Source organism: Parasteatoda tepidariorum, chromosome 5 (genome assembly GCF_043381705.1).
Source record: "Parasteatoda tepidariorum isolate YZ-2023 chromosome 5, CAS_Ptep_4.0, whole genome shotgun sequence".
In the NCBI taxonomy this organism is placed as follows: Eukaryota; Metazoa; Arthropoda; class Arachnida; order Araneae; family Theridiidae; genus Parasteatoda; species Parasteatoda tepidariorum.
The window spans coordinates 35522149-35537069 of record NC_092208.1 but is presented as its reverse complement, the minus strand read 5'-3'; the positions used below and the strand labels follow the sequence as shown (position 1 = coordinate 35537069).

Genomic DNA, 14921 nt, shown 5'->3' with positions numbered 1-14921 from the left:
ATGTTTTAATATTCTAAACAACTATAAAATAACAATCAACATCTGTAAACTAATTATAACAAGATACTGAAATATTGTTATTCAACGAATCACGTAGTTTACAACAAATTTTCAACTGGGAGATTGAAATCAAAGGAGAATGTGTATATTATAAGCTTGTTCTAATGTGGGGAATATCTCTCATTATAGGGTCAGTGTCTCGGTATCACGAAGAGAACTTAAATCGATTCTTTGATTGGTATTCTCAGTAAACACGATTCATAGAATAAAACAGAGGATATCTCTTTTGATCACTATTCGGCGCCAAGGGCACGGCCAATCCCCAAACCGAAGCTATTACCCATGTAAATATTGCAGTTGGCGTAATTTACTTTCACTGTTATATCTGATGGAAGTACCTATGCACACCAAAACTGACCGAAAGATTTATTTTGTAATGGATTTCCCATCCTGTAGTCCAATTTTTGATAAGTTTATTCAAAATTTGATTTCGCAGTGCTTGTTTTGAGTTCATTCAACTTGAGTTCTCAGGCAGACTTTAATTTGAGTTTGATTAAAATTAAAAGCTGCAAACTAAGTAATAAACTAAGTATTAAAAGTTTAAATAACTGATTAAAAAGAAGAGTTTGGCAAATTTCAGTTGTCATAAGTTATTTTCGCTTAAAAAAATAATGATTTTGTAATTGGTTCTGAATGTTTATATGAGTACTTCAATTGGAGATAGGAAGTTTGGCACCTATTCGATTCAAGAACCATAAAAAAATACCTCATTATTATTAACACCCATAAATTGGTAATAATACTACTGTTGTTCTGCTAATTGGAGCTTTAGTACATTGTAAAAAATGGCGGATCAAATTACGGTAAAATGTATACCGCAATTTAAGGTGCGATATTTTTTACTGTAAAATCCATTTTTACCAGAAGATGCTATGGATCAAATAATCTGATATAACGTAATTTTTACAGTAACAATTACCACAAAATCACCAAATCATTCTAATTAACTACATATTTCTGTAAAAATTACCGTGTTATATTTTACGGTAAGCTGGATTTTACGAATGTCATCCTATATGTATTTTATACCGTAATTTGATCCGGAACTTATACATTGTAATCGATAGTTAATGAGTAGTGCTTTAACAGTTTTTTATGGTCAACCAAAACGGGTAAATATCAAAAATTCATTGATAAAATTAAATAAAAACGGATAATTTTTTTAAAAATTTTATCAGTTGCTCTTAAACTATTACGGAAAAAAAATTATTAAAATATATCAGTAAATGTCATAGAATTCTCAAGTTTTCTACACAATACCTAGACTTTAAATTATATTTTATGCAAAGTAGGACAAAACCTAAAAATTTTTTTTTCAGCTAAAAACTTTTTAGATTTCTTCTATGATTAGAAATGATCAAAAATAGAGACAAAAGATTTTTTTAATCTATTAATACTAATTGTTAAACCCCTACCAAGACTAGAAAACTTCGACTTAAAGCTTAAAAAACCACAACAGATAAATTTTATATGATGAAATTGTCAAAATTATTATTGATTAGATTTTTCTAAGCTAATTGCATTGAGATGAATAGCTTTTTTTTCTTCTTTACATTGGTCAGTTACTAAAAATGCCATTTTATAATAAATCTATTTGTAATTTTTTTTTACTTCCATAACTTCAAATAACCTTTCGTGTAAAAAAAATCTAGATTTAATAACTAATTTAAAGGAGCTATGAATAGCGTAAGTAGGGTAATTAAGGTAATAATTAATAAGTAAGATAATTAAGGATACGAGTTACTTCACCCATGATTTTGCAAGCTTTCTTTTAAATTATTAATTTTAGAATTAAGACACTTCTATGCTGTTATAGAAATAAATCAGTGCAGGGATGATTCGAGTTTTAAAATATTTTTTTATTTGGAAATAGTAAATAGTTAATAATTTAATTATATATAAAAAAAAATATACACTTGGAGAAAAACTAGAATGTGATAAAAAGATAATTCAAATAAAGACTTATAATATGATTTAAAAAATGCACAATTTGTGTCAGCTGAAATAAATGGAAATTAAATTGTAAATTTACAAAATGGCGGTAAAATTTTGTTAAATTTCCGATTCTAATCAAATGATTGTTGTTGCAATAGGGTTATAAAAACTTAACGAACGCAATATCCCAAAACGAAGTATTTCTGCTTTCCCCGTAGTACGCGAGGCTTCTCAAGCAAAAAGCGTAACATGTAATTACCCCAACTTGACTTAACAACTCCCCTACTTTTTTAATTCTTTGCATTTGCATGTTTGCACATGCACACGTTTTCTGTACAAGTGCATGTGCAGTTTTACCGCAATTAGGTATGAGTAAAAGTAAAATTTAACACGAGACACTAATTTTAACTTCCTTTTTAGTGAAAATCAAATAATCGAAGAAAAAATTCTCCACAAATGATGTCATGCTCGGAAAAGAAGGAAAGTTCTGTTAAAGTATGTGAACTTGTGACTAAGTTTATATAGTGACTAACAGGAAGTGTGGCATTACACATTTTGATTAAAATCGAAGTATTTAAATTCACCAGATTAAATATTTCGATTTTATTACTTTAATTTTTTTTTCATTTTACTTTTATTACGAAATGATAAAAGTGTTGTTTGTTTTTATGGTCGTGTAATTTAATTTACTTTATTTTATATCGAAAACAAATAATGCTGATTAGGATTTAAATCAGTCTTATTTAATACACTGTAAAAAATTGTACATCAAATTACGGTATAACTTTATCAGCACTTGGATGCATCATCCATAAAATCCATTTTTACCGTAAAATATTATACTGTAATTTTTGGAGCAATATATAGTTAATTAGAGTGATTTGTTGTTTTTAAGGCAATTATTACTGTAAGACCCGTAACATGTTCCGGAAAGAATGGATTTTACAGTTAAAAGTCCTTGCTAAGTGTCGGTATTTTTTACCGTAATTTGATCCTGAGTTTTTATGGTGTAGTTTGAAACTGAAAAGGAATATTCTGGTTTCGTTTACATTAAGAAAATAAAACTCACAAACGATAAACATTTTTAATAAATAAAGATAACTACAAAATAATGAGAATTCTATTTAAATTTCGGAAATACTGCTACTGTTTTTAATTGCTGTTTTGTATTCACTTTTTTATTTAATATTTTTTCATTACTGTATAGTTATTTTATTACTTCTAACAATTCTACTTTATTCAAAATAAATATATACACAATATCCTTATTATTTTCACGATTGCAAATTTCATAGAAACATTTAGTTATGAAGTTTAAAGCTAAATTTGAAATATCATGTATAAATCAGCTCCTTATTTTTTCTAAGCTGCAAGTACTAATTGTTTACGTAATATAGCGAGTCATGTGACAGAGGGGTTAAGGAGAACGGACGATAGTGACATACGATAGTGAGTGGGACGGGGTCAAAAATATTGGGGGGAAAAGTGGGCATCATTTGTGGAAAACTATTTTTTTTATTTCCCTTAGTTGATTTCTCTTTGTTAATCCATCTCGATTTATAAGTTTAAAAGCAAAAATTAAGATCTACAAAACACTAATTCGACCTATTCTGCTTTATGGGAGTGAATGCTGGGTTGTAAACAAATTCATGAAAATAAATTGAATGGAAATATTAAGAAAAATATTTCATGCAGTTCATGAGAATAAGAGCTGGAGATCCTTGTTAACTTTAAAACTTACCAAAATACAATCAACTTTTTACGCCGTGATGGCTCAGGGGATAGTGCATTTGCCTTCCAATTAGATGAACCAGGTTCGAATCACAGCAATGGCTGGGATTCGAACCAGAATCTGGCTAACGAATTCCACATTTGGCTAGCACCGACCACAGTGCTGACATAAAATATCCTCAGTGGTAGATGGATCATGGGTTAGAGTCCCCTTGCCGTCAGGCTAACCGTGGAAGGTGTTCGTAGTTTTCCATTCCATATAACGCAAATGCTGATTAGTTCCATCAAAAAGTCCTCCACGAAGGCAAATTTCTCCCAATACTTGATCCAGGAGTTCCCTTGTCCTCTGGAGTGGGTTTAAATTTACAAGGCTCCGGAGCTGAACATTAGTAACCGTAAACTCAAAATTTGGTGTTGGTTGCTTAACGACGATTATAAAATGACCATATTTTAAATAAATGAAATAAAATGATAAATAATTGATAAAATAAAATGACCATATTTTGAGTCGCCGTGACTCTGAGAACAGGGCACTCACCTCTCGATGAGGAGACAAAGGTTCGAATCCTAGCTATAGCTGGTTGATATAAATTCTGCCTCCTGCTCTCACTGGCAGCAGTGTTTATGAAAAATATCCTCAGTGGCAGATCATGGCTCAGAATACCTTTGCTGTCGGACTAACCGTAGGAGGTTTTCGTGGTTTTCCTCTCCATGCAACGCAAAATGGGATAGTTTCCCCAAAGAGTCCTTCACGTAAGCTAGTTTGATCCAATGCTGGTTTTAGAAGTTTTCTTGTCTTTTAGATAGGGTTCAAAATTACAAGGTTACGGAGTTGAACATTAGTAGTCGTAAACCCCAAAAATTGGGTGGGCTTTTCAACGATGGTTATAAAATAAAATAAAATCAACCTGGTATTTTTAAAATCCTAAATGCAAGAGACTACGGTGGCTCTGACTTCTATTTTGATCTGATAATATAAACCTAGGAAAAAAGCTCACTTTTACTTATACCATGAAAAACAGAAAACGAGGAAGACCACCGAATAGGTGGCTTGACTCGCTGTAGAAGTCCTAAAAGAGGTATAAAATAAGAGAAGTCCTGTTGCGGATAGGACCGGGTTACAAAAACTACTTGGGACAGTCTTTACCTAAACCTGGATGTATTGCCAAGAAAGAAGATTCCTCTTTGTTTTAAAAATTTTTTAGTTTTCCGTACCAAGTAAGTAATTTTAACTTTGTGGTTGAGTATAACACCCATCACCTCACGCAGTCATATTTTGAATTCCAAAATAACAGGAAGAACTAAATTCTGCGTTTATGTTCAACGAAAAGTTAAATTAATATTTCACACCTTATTATATCTTTCTTTTCCCAATTTAAAACTGTGTTCGGCGGATTTTTTTTTAACGTGCTAATTATAAACCAATTTAACTAACACTGGAGGCGTTAGTGCGGAGATGCAAGTTCACAAATATTTCTAAAACAGTTCTTGTCTCACTCTGACAGACAAGATCTGTATATAATATCATTAATCTACGTCCTGTAAACATTTCCGACAAGCCACTTCTTTTTCTTAATTTAATTCATGGATACAAGATTCAATTCTTTCTCACTAAAAATACCTATCGACCTTCAATAGCATACAGAAATAACATTCCTTAAATTCGAAGCAAAACGGCGTGTAGAGCAGGAAAAATCACTTATAAGACCGAATGTGTAATCAAACGCAACGAATTGCAACGATGGAGACTTCTACAACTATTGGCACTTCCGCCATTTGCAATTTAGATGTCCAGAACATCTGATTCGAAAGTTCGATATGCCAAGGCGAGCAACGGTCATTACCATCAAAACAGAAAGTGTTCTACCCAATGCTTCGGCTATTGTTTCTGTGAAACCCTTGATTGGTTTCATTATCTTTTCTTCTTTTTTTTATATTAAAAAATATAATAACAGAAAAATGTAGATCACATTATTGAAAAGGATTGGATTCACGTTGTTTTCATAGTTTGTTTTGGTTTTTTGTTTCCCACAATTCCTTAATTGAAGCGGTCATCATTTGCGATGCACACCTAGAGGGCTTTTCTTTTGTTCGTTTTAAAGGATAGTAGTTACGGTTTATGTTAAAGATATTCCAAGTAATAGCTAGATTCTGAAATTCCGAATAATTTTAATTAGTTAGATAATTGTATTCATGTAGTGATATGTTTTCTTTCTTTTTTTATTTAATTGCATACACAGAAGCAGCAATTTGAAACTATTCCAAGCGTAGATTGTTATAATTTCGATTAAATTGTATAAAAATATTTACTTGAACTCGTTAGTAAAGGCAAAGTGTTTGAATTATTGCTTCCTTATGTTTACTTAGCTGGAACTTTTTTCTGTTCGTATAATTGAGTAATTATACAGGCTTTAAATATTTTTGTCTTTATTAAATAATAATACCGCTTTATTTATTATTTCATTCACTATTATGCTTTCAATTCAAAGAACAACTTCATTAAAAAATTTATCTGAAATATTTTTTCTTGATATACTTTAAACAAATATAACTTAAGAAAGAATGATAGCATGAAAAAGCAAGTTATTTTTATGAGAAATAAGAATAGAAAAAAATTACGCAATGATATCTAATGAATAAAATATTTTTTTAATAAACCTTTAAACTAGGGTATAAAAATAGCAACCGGTCAATCTACAGATTATTATTATTACATATGAATTAATTTTAGCAATAATTAAAAATCTCGTCTTACATAAAGTTCGTTTGATAAGTAAAAGTTTCAAGAGAAACTTAATTATATTCCTTGTTTCGATGGAAAACAATTTGTTATTCATATAATCTATTTATAAAATATTTTCAAAGCATGGTTTAAGCAAATGCTCAATTTAAGTTTAAGAAAAACTTCTTCAAAAATAGAAATTTTAACTTGTTGTGTTAATTAGTTATGTTAAATCTAGAATGCTTTCGGGTAGTAATTGCTATTGTACGAATACCAATTCTTTAATAATTAACTGCTCTCTTTACTCTCGACCAAATTCAACAGTTAAAGGGATGTAGATTAAGGGGTATTATAAATAAGCTAGGGGGCTTTTTTCTTTGTTGCTTGAGAGTTTAGAACGAATCTTAGACATTTTTTCTGTCGCTGATTTCAAATCTGCTATCAGTTTGTCTCTACAAACTACAGTTTTTAATCAATACGTTATATTCCTAGCTAATATTTTTTCTAAGTTTACTAGAGGGAATCCAAAAAATCCCCAATTCTCTGCTACGTAGGAAGTAGCATAAAAAAGGCGATAATACATTTAAGTTCACGATGCGATATGTCATGTTTTTTGCTTCAAGTGTTATTTTCAAAGGAACAGACAAGTGTGCATGTATGTACATAAACCTAAATGTTTTTTATTAACTTGGATATTAAGACAAAAATAAACTAAACTAAAATATCATTTTGAAAAAAAAATCTGTAGCTTTCCGAACAATGTGCAGCTTTCCTTTAAAATTTCCATTACCGAATTAGTTACGATATAGTAATTGCGTAAATATAACCAAAAAAAATTTTTGCCAGGGTAATATTTATTTAATTTTCAGAAATAAATAGTTGTTGGATATTTATTTTACTTTATATTTTTCGAAACAAGTTAAATACAAGGCTGTTAACCAATTAGAACGGCAGAACGTTATTTTATAAATTTGGCTTCTGACAAACAATACAATTCAGGCAAACAAAACAATAAACTTCTTCTGACAATTCAAACAATTCAACAATCTGCATTTTTTTGAAAGCGGTTTAGCATTATACATTTACGCGTTTTAAAGACTCTTAAAATTAACACTATTGAAAGAATTTTCAGCCATCATTTGAAACCGGTCATCATTTCAAACTGTAATAAAAGTTGATACTAAAAATATTAAAATAGTAAAAGGGGAAGTATAAAAACTGCTAACTCAAAAATACTAACAGCATAATTTTATTGCTTTACATGTTTGAGAAACAAATCGATCTAATCACTTAAGTTATCAGACATTCTTATAATCCAATAGTGCGACCACTTTATTTTCAGCCTACCTATTTCTAAAGATATGAACCTCTATCATTTCTTTTATAAAACCCTATTTTGTTTTGAAATTTTTGGAGGATGTAAATAAATGTTAGTGATTTTCATGTATATTTTTATTTCAATCGTATGTTAGCTCCTGCACAATCTCAAACCTTTTTATTCCTTTTTTCACAGAATCAACATGAACATAAACATCTTTTCTCCCTTGGTCTTCAATTAGTGAGACTTGATAATATTTTTAATATTCACTTAAGAAGCGACATTGAACTAACATGAAATTCTTTTTTAGATAACATAATAAGCGTATAAAACACTTTCGCCTTCATTTTATCAATGGGATACCTACAAGTGACGTAGTGTGGGTATCTTAATCCTGATTGGTTGTTGAAACGTGGCATTTGTTTAAGTTAGCAACTGTTCTTTCCATTCTATTTCGAGTGAACGAAGCCCGACAAGTATCAATTCTCTTAAGTGACGCATTCTAAATTCTTTCACAAAGATTCTTTTTCAATTCTTTTACTATATATTTACACAGAGACTTAACACAAAGATAGGCACGAAACCATGTCGAACATAAACAAACTAATTATGCATCGAAGATGCCAGGTACGCAAGACACAAATATAACACGGTTACAATAAAATGCGTAAACAAATTATAAATCTAAGTTAAGTAAAAGAAGTAAACGAGAAAGAATTATATTTCAACTAATTCTGTGTGCGATACGGCTCTATATTTGATTAACTTATCGTTAATTAACATTCTAACTTATGTAAAGAAACTTATCTCAACTTTAACACGCCATTTTGCTGATAAAGATTAGCTGGCGCTGACGTCATAAGTCACGTGTGTGGGTATGGGAGGTCTTCTTCTTGAAGTGCAAGTACCCAATTTTAAAGTCTATTTTTAAAAGTTCATCATTTAGATTTTTTTTATTTTTAGTTTGCAATAAATTTAAGCCTGAAATTTCAACTCTGAAATAGAATTTACATGATAGTTTTAAGCAATAATTAATAGTACTATTACAAGCGATAGTTTTGCTACTGTCCATTTTAAAAAACGAACTTGTATTTGAACTGACATCAAGGATTTTGCGGTAACATAATAAACTAAAAATTTGCCATTCATCTTTCAGAAGGTTATGAAGGTTATTCTTGCTTTTAAAGTCTTATGAAAACGACAATAATGGGAAATTTTCTCACATGTTTTGTTCCGGGAAGTGCAATTTTTATGCAGGTGTAAAATATGTTCATCATTTTGCGACAATTCAAGCGATAAGTTGGCGTGCTTTTATATCGAAAACGGAATCTTGTTTTCGACAATAAAGTTGACAGCAAAGCTTCATTTTTATTTATGACGATTCAAAAACGGAACTCACTTAAGAATTCATGATTGAAAAGATTTTTAAAAAAAACGTTTTTTCTTTACCAAATAAGAAATAAAATCACGATTGAAGCATGTTTTTCCCCTCTCTCTCTTTTTCTTCAAAAATTTGTTCCGTGTGTGGCAACATGAAAAACATTGCCTCCAGCATAGCAATTTTGAAACCACCGAAGCTTAAAGGCTAAAAATGTGTTAAAACAATTATTTATCTTCTCCAATATCCAAAGAGAGAATTTCGCTAAGATTTAAAAACGAATTTTGCAATAAATTCAGACATTTATTGTTAAAAATTCCATTATTAATTCTTTGAGATAGGAACGTAATGTACACATTTCTTATGAGATAACTTCCTGTGATAGCAATCATTGCGAAAACGATTTAAAGCTAAGTGCTGAACTATCGTCAAACAATGTGTCTAAGAACTACAAAATTAATTTTCAGTTCTTGCGAAATATTTTGATAAGCTGTTAATGGCAACGTTAAAGAATCTGGCGTAACAACTTACTGCGCTGCTCTTAGCAGGAGGGCCTCATTTACTTTTATTGAAGAATACTTCTGAAGTTTCCGTGAAAATCTAATTGATTTTTCATGAATTATTTATAATTTCCCCCAAAATACAGACGAAACTCGTGAGGCTTTGAGGACGTTGAACTTTCAATTCTAATTTTGATTAATTCCATGCATTTTTTTTAGAAAATAAATCAGCACATTTTGTAAATTACAGCTGTTTTTTAATAACAACCAAAAACCAATATTTTAAAATAATAATTTTTAAGGGAAGAAATTGCCCAATATCCCTTAGAATAAATGAACACTTTTATTTTAAGGGATTTTGATACATTGTTTTCTTATTTATAATTTAATTTTTTTTCCGAAATAAATTTTTCATAGGTTAACTGTAATGTTTTGTCCTATCTTTAATTCTAATATTTTTTACTACTTTTGTATAACAGCAATCCCAGTATTTAATCGCTAAATTGGCATTGCATTTACTATGCTAACTAATTTTTTCATAAGGGATTAAAACACGTACAAAAGGATTAAAAACACGTAAAATCAGAATGTTTATATGTGTGTATGTATATATATCTAATACAAATATTATTATACCTATCCGAATTTGTGCATATGCGTTCAAAAACAGGGCAGACCTAAATGTCTACTTAGTTTTATCCCACGTTCTTAAGCACTCAACAAAAGCTATTAAAATAAAATTGAAATTATCTACTAAGCAATGGAAAAATTATGGTAAATTCTGAATATAACATATTAAATTATACTATATGCATAGTTAATCTTTCTTTTAGTGAGTTGAACTTCTAACTCAGGTTATGGTAAATAAAATAGTATGAATCTGCACCGAATTATACAACAAGTATAAAAAATAAAGGTTGTAAATGAGGTGCCATGAATGTGTAGGATGACCATATTAGGGTACTTACCCGTTTCGGAGGGTGGTAAAAAATCGATTACCCCAGCACCTTATTATCCATCACGGTATAATAAATTATCTTATTGCTACAATATTTATAATCGCAATACCAGAAGTATTTAATGGCACATTCAATTGAATATTAGCGATTTCTTATGGCCTTCGAAATAAATACCGATCTTTAATCATTCACCAAAAATGAGTATAAAAATGCCTAGTCTCATAATACAAAAAAATACATATAGTGTCGTTACTAATCATTTTCTGGAACTACAATTAACTAATTTTAGTTATAGGTACAATTGATATACAGAGATGTATTAAAACGCTAAATGATGGAGAAAAGATACTTGTTCATGCATAAAAACCGTAAAAATTTACCAGATTGTTATTGATGCAAAAGATGCTTAATAAATTTTGTTAATAGATACAAATCGCAATGAAAAAATAAGTTTTGTAGTAAAAAAATAAGTTATTGAAAGAAAGGTACTTCTTCATCCATAAAAAAACAAAAAAAATTGCCTTTATTATTATTGACGTCGACGATGCTTAATTAATTTTAATAATGCGTTCCACTGCTATCATATTAATTGGTGCCTTTTAATAAGTAGGGGAGAGTGGGGTCAATTGTAACAGGGTACGATTGTAACAGAGCAAAACTTTCGAGTATCGGGTTCTAGATTTGGTTCCTAGGTGGCGCAGATTTGGTTCCTAGGTGTTTACAAACCATTACTTAACTCTAAGAACCACCAATAGTTTCCTATATCATTTATATTATGTTGCATGTGCATTATTTTATTTGTCACCTTTCACAGCATAAATTAAAATTTTTAACCCCTTAAAGTTAAAAGTTTAACCCTTTAGGTCTCTGCTCATCATTATTTTGATTCCTAAAATATCATTACTATTTTGATCAATAAAAAAATATATCACAACTATGATAATATGTATAATTAACTATGTTTTAGTTGAATTTATGAACTGTTACAATTGACCCCGTAAGTGGGGACAATTGTAACAAGTGCACGACTGTCAAAAATTGTTAATAACTAATATAATAACATTTAAAATCAGGTATTTATTTTTTTTCTAGTAGAGGATAGTCTACTTTACTCGTCTGTCAATTAATACTAATAATATATAGGATTTTTTGTTAGTAAAAAATAGTTAAGTAAAAAATGTTACAATTGACCCCACTCTCCCCTACTAAATAGACTTACATAGGTATCATGATACCCATGTGGAAATGGGTTTATGCGGTCCACCGAAAAGTGATACGTATACTGGCGAAAATAGGTGATTATGGTCATTTCTATGGACTATTAGAAGTTGACCTCAAGTACCAGCACTATGCCAAATGATACTGAATGTAATTTATCTTTATTTGGAAGTGATGAACTCTAGAAACATGTTTTGCCTAATCTCATACAGTAAAGCCACAAATAACGTGGAATAACACACAAATGGAAAGGGCAACAAATAATAAAAGTTTAAAAAAAATATTAATAGTTTTAGTTTCATCAATTACGTCAGTATGTGTCTTTCAGTTTTATGCACAGTTTCGTAGTGTTGATTAATATTGATTTATTGATCGCTTACTTCCCCCCCCCCGTGCGAAGAATGAGTATTCCAGTATATATAATTTAAAAACTATTGCCACGTTCGATGCATTAGTTATCCGTAACTTGCGATTTCTTCCGTATGCGAAGACACATTTTCCCGCAAAAGTAAACAAAACGAAGAAATGCTTTGTTAAGTAATAATTTAAACTATACATTTAATTATTTTATGTTACAATAAATTATAAATTTTAATTGTTGTATCTTTATTAAAAAATGCTTCAAATTGGCGGTTCAAAAAATTTACTTAAAAGCCTTTTGCAGAATCGTCGGATTAAATAATTGTGTTATTATTTAAGAAGTCTGTTTCCGCACTTACGTTAAACTGTTTTTAATAATTTAAAATACAAAAAAGCCTTTTTCAGGAAAAAAGTATTTTTCAGAAAGTTTGTTATTTTTGTAAGTTTTAAAGTCTAATTGACTTTAACTACTGTTTTTAATTTTGAAGGATTACTGCAAAATTAATTTGGTTTATATAATCATGGTTAATCTGAGAAAAAAAAAACTATTCTTTTGCTCGTCATGGTTTGTGAAGCAGTGGTAATTTCCCTCCCGTTGCTTTTAGAAAGAAAAAATAAATAAAATGAGAAAAGTATGTATATTATGAGAGTTTCCGTTATTGATGATTTTTTCTTCATGCAAAGGTACATTTTCCCACACAAGTAGGCAGGCCGAAGCAAATGAATATAATTTTCAAGACTATTTTTTTCTTTATCTTCAAAATCATATTTTTCGGAATCGCGTAGAAGAACAAAGAACTTAAATTCTTAGGAGTAGATTTGCGAAAAAGCTTCCGTCTTTAGCTCACAATGACAATAGAACTCTCCCGAATCCGTATTTCTTTAAAAGAGTTTTAAAACTGGTATTTTATTTTATAAGGACTTTGATTTTGAATAAAGAATTTTCGAAGCACGTTATTCTAATTTAAAATTGAACTATATTTTACTAGGTGATTCCAATCAAATTATATTTCGGGGTAAATGTACTTTTACAATGGGGGGTTAGTCTAGTGAGAGTAAACCGTAATTTGAGTCTAAGAAATCAGTTTTCCAAAAATGAATCTTGATAAGTTTAAATTCGAGCTTCACAAATAATTTATTTTCACAGCGTTCCTAAGCTTTTTTTTAGTTTTCGTCAAATATATAATTTATCGTCTGATAGAAAGTTTGAGTTCCGGATTACGAAGTCTATATCTTTTGATTATTCGTAAGTAAACACTATGCCTGCAATTGAAATTCACGAAAAACGCATAATTGAATAATTTTCTTTTTCAATTTCATCACGGATATTGGAAATAAAAATATTACTGTGAATGGCTTGATTGTTATGCTGAAATAAAGAAAAATAAATAAATAAGTACTTCATAAAAATGCTTTGATAAAAGTTTGTACAGTAATTGAGCTTCATTTATTTGCATGGTAATAATCAAAATATATTTTAAATTTCCATGAGCTTTTTATGGGTAGGATAAGTTAATCATTTGATGTTATCTTAATTTAATAAAAATATTTATTTTCATATCAACGTTTACGTCGTTCTTTCCTTAGTTTAAATATGTTAAGTTTGTTCTTATCGATTTTTAAACTGAAAGGGTTTCTAAATGATTAAAATATGTAATGGACTGGTCAATAAATATACGGAAAATAAAACTCTGGTAAAATTACCGTATTGCCTAGTAATAATACTTCAGGTAAAAAGAAATATTCTGGTTAATAAAAACATAATATGGGGTATTTAAAACATTCTTTTCTATATGTTAACAGTTTACCGGAAATTCTTGTTTTCAAAATTACAGTTCTTAATACCACACATTTGATTAAAAAAATACAAAACTAAAAACTATATTTAACCGAATAAGTTGTTTTAATACCATGCTCTAAGGTATCATGATAAAATTTGTCGAATTTTACCACTTTTTTCACATTTTATCAAATATTATAAACCCATATTTTATTACCAATTTTACCGAAATCATTACCAAAGGGATTCGTTTAAATTACTGAGTATTTTGGTGTTCTCATAGAGCCAAGAGAGAGGACTCCAATTTAACGAAATCCTAAGGGCCCTCAAATTTTTTTCGCTAAATCGAGGTTATTCAAAATATTGTTGACTTCTACAAAAAAAATTACAAATTTCTGCCCTTACTTTAATGTATAATTGCATAAACATACCCATAATTTGAAACAGTTCACTTCTTTATTCAGAAGTTAAAAATGTGCTGCGACGCACTATGTGCACAAATGTTGAAGAGTTTGCTGAGTAATGTTTAACTTTGATATGTTTTTAAAATTCCCATACAATATAAAACATAAGAAAGAGTAGCAGCTTCAGCAATGAGAGCTTTAGCATCGATAGGAGCTTTACATCAATGGGAGCTTTAGCATCGATTTGTGCATTAGAAAATCCCCGTAGAGAAACCAACTATTCTATTAACTTGAATTGCACAGATCGGCAATCCATCAACACACGTGACCTAATCATTTAAGTCTATTTTTTTTTTCTTTGATCAACTTGATTGGTCTTACGAACTTCTTGTTCTTCATTGCGTGGTATTACAATTTGTTTATACGTCATTTCAATAATTAACGTAAAATAATTTAAGAGCACCAATACTAGGTTCTTAACTCGTAATACTGGGCGAACCTCCAAGAATAACGAGTGTTTTGACCTTTCATATCTCAACACCTCCGATTTGGGGAA

At 29.7% G+C, this 14921-nt stretch overlaps 1 protein-coding gene across 3 annotated transcripts in view; it reads left to right on the top strand.

Moving 5' to 3' along the window:
- The window catches only part of LOC107442886 (carboxypeptidase N subunit 2), a 96174-nt gene that overhangs the window by 21354 nt on the left and 59899 nt on the right, over positions 1 to 14921 (top strand). Inside the window, exon 2 of one of the 3 annotated variants that reach the window (XM_043042784.2) lies at positions 2416 to 2490. The exons of the other annotated variants lie outside the window; for them this stretch is intronic. The gene's annotated coding sequence lies outside the window, so the exon portion shown is untranslated. The remainder of the gene's footprint in view (positions 1 to 2415; positions 2491 to 14921) is intronic. 3 annotated transcript variants of the gene reach the window in all.